At 40.9% G+C, this 12750-nt stretch overlaps 1 protein-coding gene across 3 annotated transcripts in view; it reads left to right on the top strand.

Moving 5' to 3' along the window:
* The first annotated feature begins 500 nt into the window (after window positions 1-500).
* Window positions 501-12750, top strand: part of lrrn1 (leucine rich repeat neuronal 1) — a 44181-nt gene continuing 31931 nt past the window's right edge. Inside the window, exon 1 of one of the 3 annotated variants that reach the window (XM_072582626.1) lies at window positions 501-857. The gene's annotated coding sequence lies outside the window, so the exon portion shown is untranslated. Of the gene's footprint in view, window positions 858-1360; window positions 1529-1631; window positions 1804-12750 lie in introns of those variants that run through there. The other 2 variants (XM_072582628.1, XM_072582627.1) reach the window with 2 other exon arrangements.

The following is a 12750-nucleotide window of genomic DNA, read 5'->3' on the forward strand; positions in this document are numbered from 1 at the left end:
AATGTGGGGAGACCACTCCACCAAACCCCCACCCCCATCCCCTTCCCCTTCCCCCCATTAATCCAAAAGAAACTGGCACAGTCTTTCAAACTCTTCATCTCTCCATGACTTCTGAATAGGAGCCACTGTGTAATTGTCGGAGTTTAAGGGTAAGAAAGGTAGACTTCAGAAAGAACTCCGTTACTATTGAGGAGCTTCATCATTCGATTCTGCAGTCACGGTCCGTTCATCCCTCCCCAGCCCCCAGAACTCGCCGGTGGATTATGGACAGTGAAAATAAAGGTAAAGGAATGCAGCCATCCTCCCCCATCTCCTGAACTCCATCCTCCTGTCCTGTGTTCTCACGCCAACTCCTCCCCAGTCAGACCTCTCTGTTATTGTACCGGCATCAAGCTTTGCAAGTGGGCTTCTGGTTGTCTGAATGTCCCTTGATGGACAGCAGACATCCACCAATCCGGTGCTCGGAGTCGGCTCTGTGCTGTGTTATAGTACCAGGTGCTAATACTACACACAAGCAGTGGGAGAAGTCTAATACTGGCGACAGAGAATCCTGTGTGCTGGTGGGAACCTCGTGTGCTGTTGCAGCCCATCCAACCGGACAAGAAATGTCATCTGAGAATGTGAATGTTTAGTTATTTTATTTTCTTTTTGCGCAGAAGCGGATGAAAGAAATGCTGCTGAAAGCCTGAAGGGAGAGAGAGGGCAAGAAATAGGGAAGCTTTTCAGTGTTCGCGTTTAACTGAATGAGTCCTTCACAGTGACTGCACACAACATTGCTGAGTGCTCCGGAATCACCGTGCCAGCAGTTTTCCACTCAATCTAACCTGCAGCTGGTTACAACACTTCAGCGTACTTGGGTAAGGCGCTGCTGTCTTTATTCTGTTTCTTATGCTTGTGCAATTCATTGAGCAATTATTAATCTGACCATGGTTCTATTTTGTCTCTGAAATTAAACTGAAATGATTGTTTGCTAAAGCAGAGGCATGTGTGTGTGTCCCCCTTAATCTCTGATTTGCATTTAAATGCGACTGCATTCTGGACAGAGCGTCCCTTCCTGTATTCCCACTCAGGAATCTAACAGAGACAATAGGCCCCGAACAGCACAGTGAAAAGCTCAGCGTGGGCCCAATGTTTCAAGGATCACAGAGTCCTCTGTCACCTTCTTTCAGGGCTAGGAAAGAGCCCTTCACCTTCACGCAGCCTGTCGCACTTTTTTTTTGTTTGAAAGACAGCACCTTCTTCCAGCATCATGACGAGAAGCGTTTTCCCAGACAAAAGACTGGCGAGCAAGTTGAGTGTGTGTGTGAGAGAGAGAGAGTGTGTGTGTGAATCTGGCTCTTGACTGTCGGTGTTCGCTTCGGGCTGTGTGACGGGGTCCCAGACCTGGGGGATAAAGCCGGCGAATGAACTCTTCTCACGGAGGGGCATCAAATCGCCCCCAGCCCCCTTTCCCCAGGAAGGTATTATTCCAGGGAAGGCAGTGGACCGTTCTGAAGGAGTCTGAGCTGCCAATTGAGATTGACCATAGGTATGCAAAACAAGGGTCGAGCAGCTGCTGCCGTGCTCTGTCACTGGAGTACACAAATGTCCCTGTGCTTCACTTTCTGCCTCTCACGCCCCCCTTGGCAGCTGTTCCTTTGCGGGAAAGTAAAACCCGGGGAAGGGGGAGTCAAGTCGCTGCTTCGACAGACAGAGAGAAAAAAAATTGACATTCTTCGAATACGCCCCCTTCCTTTCTCCTCTTTTCCCCCACCCCCAAAGTTTAGTGTCAGTTTGGATTCTGTTCCGACCTTGAATATGAAGGTGAGGGGTTATATGCGAGACGGGTCTTCAGTTGCTGCGCTTTGTGATTAGATTTCTAGAAGTTTTTTTTTGCAGGTGATAATGTCAAGATATTTTTTAGGAAAATATGAGCTTCTGAGCTTCTGGTGAAATGCGCACCGGAGTTTTTAAGAGTTTTTTTTCCGAATGAAGTACGCCTCTGTCCAGTTCATTTTCTTTCGGGTTACATATTGTTGTGGCTTCAGTTTTAATGTAAAATGTTGATGGAAAAATTTCTTTTTTGAAGATATTCCTTGTCAGTTTAACTTCACAAATCCTCCCAGTCCCTTTTTTCTTTTGGAATAACTTAAGAGACAGGCAAAGATTGGCATGGGGCACTTTAACGGAAATGTCATTAATCGTTCAGATTAGGTTATCTGAAAGCATTTGGCAAAAGTATATCGCAGTAGCTGTGAAAAGATGAGCCAACTAAAACGTTCGGCAGCAGAGGAACTTCTCTTGTTTGTTTGTATGAATATGATATCTGTGGTCATGATATTTATGTATTGCTTACGGTAGCATTCGTGAATATGTAAATTTATGAAAGATTATGCTGAATACTGCTCTCTAGGTGCAATTTTATATTAGAAGCAGGTACTGCAAGATGATTTATAATTCTCCAAATCTTCATTAAAGTAATGGGGCTGATTTTATTTTTCATTTCGTCGTACCTTTTTGTGAAGATTTTCAAGTTCTATAGCACGATAGATGGTGACTTTGAAGACATACATCTAGCTGTTACTTAATGTTGATAAATTATGCAGATTAATCTTTTATCAAATTGTACCCTACTGACTATGCACTTATTTTGGTGCTTTGCCATTTTATCAATGGCTGAGCGACTTAAACGGTTAATTGATGCAAGCTTGTTTGATTTTTAACATAATCCATTTCCAGACAATGAATCCCATATATATCCCTTGTGTATCTTGCTCTTTGGCACTTAGAGTATTAATACCAAGGGCTTTAAGAACTTGCATTTCAAATTTCTTTCAGTGCTCTCATGAATAACTTTACAGTGTGTGGTAGCACTAACCTATTTGCTGTTCATGGGACAGAGGATTCAGATCATTAGACAATTGCAAATCACGATTCACCTGCAAAATAAAGGAAGCTTGAAAATATTTGGGACTAGACTTTATCTGTTGTTATCTGATAAAGGTGCTGAGACATATTTTATACAAATCTGAATGCAGCTCCGCCACATTGATGTAATTGGTGACATTGTGCCAGCTTGCTAAGTATATTTGATCCACTGCAGCATACGCTGCTCAAAATCTTTTATCAACAATTCTTCTGTCCTGCACTGAAATATAAAAAAATACAGTTGACGTTTGGTAAGGGACATGATCTGTGCATTGAGTTCTGAGATGTGATTGTCATGCAAAAATCATTTGCCCCATGCCAGTGGTCTGCAAAAGCTCGACGAGATTAAAGTTCTTGTTTTGGAGCTTGTGTATTACTCGGCTGCAATGCCCAGATTCGTCAGCAGACTGATGCCATGTCGAGGCATTGCACTATTTGGGTACGGAACTCTAATTCGTTCATCTTGACTTGCTTTTCTGTAACGTTGTTTCATGGTGCTTAATAAATATTAATGAGGCAATTTGAATTGCTTCTGGCTGGTTTTCTGCATTAGCAGTGAAGTTTCGGTAGGGGGTATGGAGTGGAAGTAGTCTCCATTACTTGAACAAGGCATGCATAGTCATTCGTACGAAGGATGGAGGCCTTGATTATCGTGTTAATAGTATTATCAGGTTTTCCAAGGCCATTGACTCCTCTTTGTGAAGTAGTTTGTAATGTTATCTCTGCTTGGCAATGCAGCAGTAACTACAGCACCAAATTAATTTTGCATCTTAAACAATTCATCCCAACTGAGCAGAAGTTAGCAACAATGCATTAAGTATTAGCTTTGGCAAGTTGCAGAGTAAGCTCGTTTTCCCACTGTGTGTATTAATTAGAATTTAACTTCATCCAGAGGTCACGTGCTAAGCTATGAACACAAAGCTTGAGTGGATTATATAATCACAAGACAGATGGGAGAGGGGCCTTTAGATCCAATTTAGCCTTCCCAAGTGGAAACAATATTAATGTATGATCCAACACAGTGCTCTGATTTAGGCTCCACTGCCCTGTTTAGGAGTCTGTTCTTGGTCAAAAGGACTTCTAAGTATTTGTACTAAATTTTATTTTCTAATTTGAAACTGTGACCCTATTGACTAACTTGGAGATCTTGGAAGGGCCCTTATGCAAGGCCTGATTTTGATCCTGGATGTATTTTGAAGGAGTTAAAATCTTACCTTTGCACTCTTTAGAATTTGGGTTGTACAATAGAATGCCAGTTACACTATTATAGTAATGGGAATAAGAGATTTTATATGTTTGCACTTTTAAGATTCATGCTACGTGGCACAATGAAGAAGGTAGATTGAACTGAATTGCCAGTGGGTGATATCACTTTCAAACAACTCCCCCCCCCCGACCTCTTTCACCATCCTACTCACCTCCAAATCCACTGAATTCTAATTAGTATGAAAGTACTAAGGAAGCACAGGGTACTTTCTCCTTGGGAGGAAATGGAAAAGTTTTTTTTGTTACATTCTCCACATCGTTTGAAAGCAATGTTCAGAGAAATCCTTGTGTCTCACCAATTCCAGTCAAGCATCAGGGTGACCTATGATCTAGTTAACTAAAGTGGTTCATGAGTTAGCTCATATAAAGGGACAAAAAGCTATAGCTATGGATACTAGCAAGTCTAGAACAAACGAGGAAACCAGTTGCATTATCCAATTTTCATTATCTATGATTAGAGGACGCAGGGAAGACTTGAATGGAAAATAACATTTCTTTTTGCCATTAAAAAAACATAGTCTTATTATTGGTACTACAAAGCAAAATCCACTACAAATGAAAGGTTTAGGCATTCTGTCAGCAGTCTGGGAAATGCGCAGTCTAAACAAACTGTGGTAACTGTCAGCTGTTTGTTTCAATACTGTACTGTGATTTAAGGCTTTTTTAATTAAAAATTTGAAGATCTTACTGCAAACACCTCCATTATTCAATGTATCAACAACATTCAATAGTTATAATTCGCTTTACTACTGCACCCCCTCAACATTTTTTCACTAGGTTTGAAAAGTCTCGATTTTCATCCAGTACTTGTTTTGCAACTGATTTGTTTTAATCTGAAATGCTGTTGAGTTCATTTCATTAATTGACTGCTTTAATTAGCCGAAGAGAAGCTGTTTCTGTGTCGGCATTGAATGCAACAGTGAACAAAGATCTCGCAATTCGTGTGTCTGGTTGTCCTGGCAGACATGTGAACTGTGCAGATGTCGTCTCATTTGTTCCCAAGCTGGACAGTGGTGGTATTTATAGGGCTCCATGGTGATGGAGGGAAATACACTTACGATGCCTGATCCCGTTTCAAATTTTCACTGCATTAATCAGAATTTGACGCCGGGGTATACAAATGCCCGAGTGAAAACTAGGCTTCCGTATCTTTTAGTGATTTATCTTCTAAATGACTGAAAGGCAGTTCCAACATCTGTTGTATCAGAAGCAGATTAAGAAGATTCATTTGCTTTCCTATTAGTCCTTACTGGTACACACACTCCATCTCTCATTTTAGTAATCTCTGTTGGAATAATCTATCTGTCAATTCAGGAATACACAAGTGATTGTTGGACCATTTAATTTCTGTTTAGCAAAGTAAAATAACAATATATTTTAAATCACAAGACAAGATACTGTTACTTTTTTTTTAATGAGGCACAGGAAAATCACGTGGCCACAATTAGCCAACTAGGTAGATGCAGTCCAATAAGACGGGTGATAACTTTGGCAGGAGTTCGCGGGAACTCAAAATTTTACATACGTTGCTTTTTTGTGTTCCAATTTTCTTATGTCCTCACTTAGAGGATCTGACCTCCAAGTATCAGAGGTACAATGTTACAATTGATTCTCAACTTTCAGGATGGCTATCACTGCATTACACATTAGGAGAAAATCAAATGTGGGCTTCACTGTGAATATAAATGAAACAATTGGACTGTGGTGGTCTTACAAAAGATACAATGTTTTATTTTCTATAAGGGTAATGCCATTGGTTGGAACAAAGAAAGACTTTGGGTTAGATGCATGCAGAGCTGGAATTACTCTGGAGGCTTTTAAAAATCATAGGTCAGCCTTGGGTGTAATTTCTCGCCCCAGTTTCCAACAGGTCTTGATTTTGCTGGTGGGGTAAAAGGTGGGGTGCGAATCATTCAGGCCATCTGATATAGTTTAGAAAACAAAAATCTCTTTCTGCATTTTAATAGACTTCATTACTGATATTTTGCAGGTACTGTTGTTGGAGCTGATCTGATGATGAATACTTAGCTAAGTTTCAAATGCGCCCAAACCATTACTCTTTGCATTGGGAGCTGAGCTCGCAATTTTAAGTGGCTATCAAAGGATTAGCTACTTTTATGGTTGGTTTTTTAACAACTGATTGACCACTTAAAGACACTTACAATTTTTGAATGAGTTTTGTAAAAGAGATTTATTTATCAACATTAGGATATATGAAGGAGAACAGTCTTCGCTTGCTTGTTTTTTTTGATCTTCACGTGGCTCCCCAAGTCTGCCCACAGTAGAACATGGATGAAGGGTCATGGAAGTGATGTATGATGGCTAGAGAATCCAATTCTTTTTATTTAACCCTGTCAAAGTCACAATGCCAATTCCCATCCCTTCTCAGGTGAAACTAATGCATGCAGGATCATTGCTTCTTCATCTTGAATTGAAAATCCACAACTTCATGTTTGTTTTTATTTTTATCCCTTAAGCATGTTGCAAAGGCTTGCCGGTACAATGAATTACTGCTGAATGTGGCAGATAGGCAGCTCAATTTCACAGAAGATTCTATCAGTAATCTCTGAGTGGAACTACCAGTGGATCTGATTCTGATGGTATTAGCCACTGTAATAAGACAACTTTCTGTCCGACTTTTAAGTCATGCTATGCAATGTTTAACATTGTTCTGAACAGCTGTGTGCAATAATCAGTCACTGCTCAATGCCATACCCACCATCTCCACCCTCCCCACCTCCGTCCACCCCCCCCCCCTCCCACAACCCCATCAAAGCAAAAAGAAGCCCTATCACCGATGTAACATTCCTCCATAGGAATGTTAGGCTGAATAATAGTGGAGTGGTATCTGAACCCAGTCTTGATGTGACTGCATTACAAACAGAAGCCAAGCTAAGCTCAGCTGTTTTTTTAGCAATAAATTCTAAGTAAGCAGAAACTAGAGGATCTATTCTGGTATCCCCTGCTGATTATCAGGCATTCCCCAGAGTTTGCATTACACCAGAATCATGCTGACAATGTTCATAGGTACCTGGGCAGCGCATAAACAGGTACAAACCTCATCTGTCAGAATCCAACTGTTGTTTAACAATGAGCTGCAGATATTTTGGCAGGTGTTAGACCTGAAGACATTTTGTCTGTAAGGTAACCTGTTCCTTAATAATACAACATTAGATTCTCTTAAATTGTAGCGTACTCTGTTTCCTTATGCCCATAACCTTTTCCATCTGTGGATTCTTTTGTTTGTATTTGTTTTGTGCTTAGTTTGAGCACCTGCTTTTGCTTGCTCCCTCCTCACATATACAGCCATCACATCCTTCATCCAGTACACTTTGCATATTTTAAAGTGTTTTGAGATGCCGGAAACTGTACACTTTAATAATCCTGGGCACATATAAAAATTACAGTGGTGACTGCTTTATTAAAAACCTTTTACTCCAAACCAAAAACAAAACAGGATTTTCTGTAGTTTTGTGTTGGTCAACTAAGTCTCTTTCATTTAAACTGAAATCGTAATGTCCCCTGTAGCAGGGGCCTAGAAATTTCTAAAACATGCTTATACTTTTTGTATAGACGGTAGCCCAGTGGATGTTGCAGTTATCCTATTCTCTGCTTGAGTTAACCTTTTCACCCTTTTGTGTCCCAATCAATGACCAACCCTTCTGTTCTCATTCTTTTGCATCTGCTCCGCTTAATCTTGTAATGCCATTCACTGCCACTATTCATTCTGCTCTGGAGCCATTATAGATTATCAGTGGATCAAAATTAAAAGCTGATATCTCTGCAGACCTGCTGAAAATTTTGGCAGGAACAAGTAGAGAGTTAGGAATATGCATCAGGATTGGATTATCCTCTTGTGGAGTTTTGGACAGCATTCAGTTTATTCCATTGGAATTGGAACTAGCTCTTAACTTTTCGGGATAGCTGAAATTATGTCCCCAAAGAGTAACGGTGCACAGCTAATTTACTTTCAATGTCCTTACTTTCAAAGTGCTTCAGTCTGTGGGTAATGCATGAGCAATAATGCTTTTTTTCCAACAGTGCTTTCATTTTATCACTGGGGAGTAGTCTGGAGCAGAAGCCTTTTTTTTTCAGTTTTGTTTCCTTGTGCTGGTGGTAAAGACTTTTCTACCTGTCATCTAGAAATTCATTCCATTCTGTGATTAGAAATTTCTAATGCAGAAATAGGCCATTTGGTCCATTGGTATCCTAAATCTTTTGTTCTGATTCCATCTGATGGTTGTACGAGACAATCTGAAATGAATACCTGGTGTCCTGGTGTCTCTCAGTAATAATGCATCTCTCTCTTTCAGATATGTATCCAGTTTACCTTTTAAAAGATGCAATGATTTATGTTGCAGTGACAGCCCCCTGTGGCTAAGGATTTAATATATTTGACAACCTGCTGGAAACAGAGAATTACCCAAACTTGCTCCCTTTATTTCTGTGACTTATTTGATGATGCTTCATGGATGTCAACTAACTCATTTGGCTAGGTTTCCTGAGTGCAGCTTACACAATGGGTTCAATCTCTGTACCAGAAGGTAGTTCTTGAAGTCTACCTTGTCACCTTACTGGAGAGTGACATCATGGCACGAGCCATGATTAAAAACCCTTGGGTAATGAGGACATTACAAGGAGAGAGGGAGATTTTTATCGCTGCAACATTAATGGCTCCCCTTCAGTTGCCTGGGCCTAAAACTTTGGAACATCTTCCCTTCACATCCCCACCTCTTTTGTTTTTCTTTTTGGCAATCTCTTACATGCAACCGAATGTTGTTTTTTTTTCTCCTTTTGAAAATCTATCCCTTTGACCACAAATTTGATCACCTGACCTGATCTCATTATGAGGCAAATGTCAAATTTTGTTTTATAATGCATCCTTCTTTGCCCAGAGGGTAGTTGGTGGGAGTCTGGAGTCACGTAGGTCAGCTCAGGTAAAGTTGGAATTTTATGACATTCAACAGTGGTTACATGGACTAATTTTAACTTCCAGTCTCTTTTTAATTCATTTCAAATTTCACTCTACCTTGGTAGAATTCGAACCCATGTTCCCAGAAAATTAGCTCAGGGTTCTGCATTACAGTCCCAATGACATTATCACTATGCCACCACCTCCAGAAGATTTTGTCAAAGTGATCCATTGTCTGATTTGTTGTTACACAATTGTGAAATTTGTTTGCTAAACCTGAGTAAAACTAGAGAGGTTTTATGGTGTCAATTGGATGATTCTGTCATCACCATTTGGTGGGGACTTCCAAGACCAAATTAGACTGAATCCTGGGCTAGAGGAAGGGAGCATCCAGGGAGTAGGTACATTTTAACATTGTTGGTTTGAAAAGCGGTGCCTGTTCAGGCATGTGGCAACTTTAGGTGTGAGCAGATCTATCTGAAGGTGCAGCCCATAGAGACAGCAAACGCCACTGACATTCAGCAAGGTTTCAGATCATATGCATGTTTATAATTAGATGGAAAAGTAAATTTGCATTTGTAGAGCCCAAAGACTCCCACTGAAAAATATCTTCAAGTTTTCTGTTTTAACATTTCACAAGATGTTGGCATTTTTGAGATAATGATGCTATTTATTTTCTATTTCTAATTGATTTTTGAGGTAGTGGTCAGCTGCCTTTCTTGTACCGTTGTGTAGATTAGATTCACTACAGTGTGGAAACAGGCCTTTCGGCCCAACAAGTCCGCACCGATCCTCCAAAGAACAACCCACCCAGACCCATTTCTCTCTGATTAATGCACCTAACACTATGGGCAATTTAGCATGGCCAGTTCACCTGACTTGCACATCTTTGGGCTGTGGGAGGAAACCGGAGCACCCGGAGAAAACCCCACACAGATATGGGGAGAATATGCAAACTCCACACAGACAGTCGCCCGAGGTGGCAATCGAACCCGGATTCCTGGTAGTGTGAGGTAACAGTGCCAACCATGCCGCCCGAGGAGAAGCCATACTGCTGTTCGGAAGAGTGTTGTCATTTCTTCATTGTTCCAGGATTTTGACACAGTGCCAAAGTTGGAATGGTGTGTGGCTTGGTGTGAATCTTCAGTGGGAACATCATCAAGTGCATCAGCTGCCATTGTCCTTCTAAGTGGTAGAGTTAGGAAGGTGAGGGTGAAGGTCCCTCAGTGAACTGATGGAGTGCATGTTGCAGATGCCCCCCCACTGGTGCTGGAGGCAATGAACATTGAAGGTAGTGAAAGGGGTGCCAAACTTGTGGATTGCTTTGTCCAGGATGGTGCCAACTTTGTTGAATGTTGTTGGAGCTGCATTCATACTCTTTAGGCAACTGAAGAGTATTTCACCTTATTCTTATGACTCACTGGGGTAGTGCATTGTAAATCAAGCCCTGCTATTCACGGAGAATTCAGAATCTTAATTTTTCTTAAGGACAGCACAGAACCCCAATTTACCTGACTTTCAATCCAAATGTGTTAGAAATTGTGGACCAGCTTTCTGTCCTGTAAAAGAATAATTTATTGTAAGTAACTAGACCATAGCTCGAAATCAGCAGATATAACCATTGACATCTCACACTACCTACTAAAACAATAGTCCCCTTATGTGTGCACACATCAGGAAAATATATTGTTGGTAGATGCAGAAAATCTGGAAAGTCAATTTGGTAGTCTTCGTTTACCGATTCTGATATTGGGGAGGATCCGTCTTCACCAAACCAGGCCCTTGGAGCCCAGTTACCTTTTCTGGAAGTTTCCACTGGTTTGTAAGAAGTATAGAGTTACTGATTCACTTAGAACATAGCTCTGAAATGTCAATGGAAAGGTAACTGGTTTCCGTCAAGTTTAAACTTTTACTCCAGAGAACAGACAGCTTCTGTTGAGGGAGAACAACAGAACATGCTTCTGTATTCTCTTTCTGGGTGCCTGTGTTTTTGCAACATCTTTCCTGTTCAGTTAGCAGAGAACCAGTCAACTCCTTGGCTCCTGATTGTCCATGCATTGCAAACACCCACAGCAACAAAACTAAGTTCACATTGGTTATCAGATTCATTGCTGTGAAATTGTACAACCATCCAAGTAAATCCCTTTCTTGCAAAGCAGTTTTTTCTCATTGCAGTCCACAGCTCCCAAAGACATGGGCCTTGCAACAATGCTTGACTCATGCCTTGTATTGCTAAGGCTTTGAGAAGTCAGAGGTTGGGTTGTTCACTGATTAATTGTTAGCCTCTCTGTTCTTGTTACCTCATTATTTGAATGCAGGTTCAATTTCTGGTTGATAGTAATGATCTCCCAGGATGTAGATAGGGATTCTAGGATAGCAATCACAATGAAACAGTGGGTTTGATTTTTACTATCAAACAATGAGCCTTTGTCTTTTCATTGAGCAGTTCCCAAATTTTATTACATCATACTAAGCTTGACTTATTCAAGTCCCTGTAATCTGTCCCCACAACAGCAAGCCATTCGTTCTCTTCCCTGTTGAGAGGGTTGCATTCAGCATTTTTATCTTTCATTTCTACCTCCATGTTCAAGTCATTGTTATTTCATCTCCTGAAAATGAGACAAAGAATGACTTAGATGAAATCTTCAGGCTTTTTGACACAATAGGGGTGGCGCGGTGGCTCAGTGGTTGGCACTGCTGCCTCACAGAACCAGGGGCCTGGGTTTGATTCCTGCTTCAGGCAACTGACTGTGTGGAGTTTGCACATTCTCCCTGTGCTGCGTGGGTTTGCTCCAGTTTGCTCCGGTTTTCCCCCACAATCCAAAGATGTGCAGGTCGGGTGAATTGACCATGCTCCATTGCCCATAGTGTTAGGTGCATTAGTCAGAGGGAAATGGGTCTGGGTGGGTGACTCTCCAGTGGGTCGGTGTGAACTTGTTGGGCCAAATGGCCTGTTTCCACACTGTGGGGAATCTAATCTAATATAAAAACAAAGAGCTAAAATGTTTCTGCGGATGGGGAGAAAATCATTTGAAATAATGAATTAGTACTGAATAGAAGTTAACTCCAGCTTTGAAAATTAATGTTCCTAAGATTCTTTTTTTTTTGTTTCTGCCTGAAACTGTTGCCATTTATTAACAAAGGAAAGGTGAAGATAAAACTTACTAATATCTTAGATTCTAAGAATTCAGAAGTCAAGGTCACAAAGTAGCTGCAAATTCTGGAAATTTGATATAAACAACAGAGCTGGCAGAGGTAAGTTCTGAATTTCCTTGGGAGTTCTTCTCATTGTTGGTTGTGATGGAAGCCAAGCTCCTGAACAAGTGTTGTGTAAACATTTATGCTGCTTTGCCAGTAGTCTACCGCAGAACATTCAGGCAAAGACCTGTGGTCTCAGTTAGAGACAGTTTAATGTTTTAGACTTCATTTGATATTACAGTTATGGCCATTTACCATTCCTTGCCCCCTTTGTGTGCACAATTTGTGTAAATTTAGAAAAGAAAATGGCACAGTCGCCACCCACTTAGCCCCTCAAACAAGTCCCACTGTTTGTTCTTATCGGGGCTGCTCTGCATTTTAACTTTGTGTAATCAACTTTATTTGGATTGATGTGGGATAAGGACTTGAAGCTCTGTTTAATTGAGTGCGCATGTTTGTGCACTCTG

The sequence above is a fragment of the Chiloscyllium punctatum genome, chromosome 12, assembly GCF_047496795.1.
Source record: "Chiloscyllium punctatum isolate Juve2018m chromosome 12, sChiPun1.3, whole genome shotgun sequence".
NCBI classification, from domain to species: Eukaryota; Metazoa; Chordata; class Chondrichthyes; order Orectolobiformes; family Hemiscylliidae; genus Chiloscyllium; species Chiloscyllium punctatum.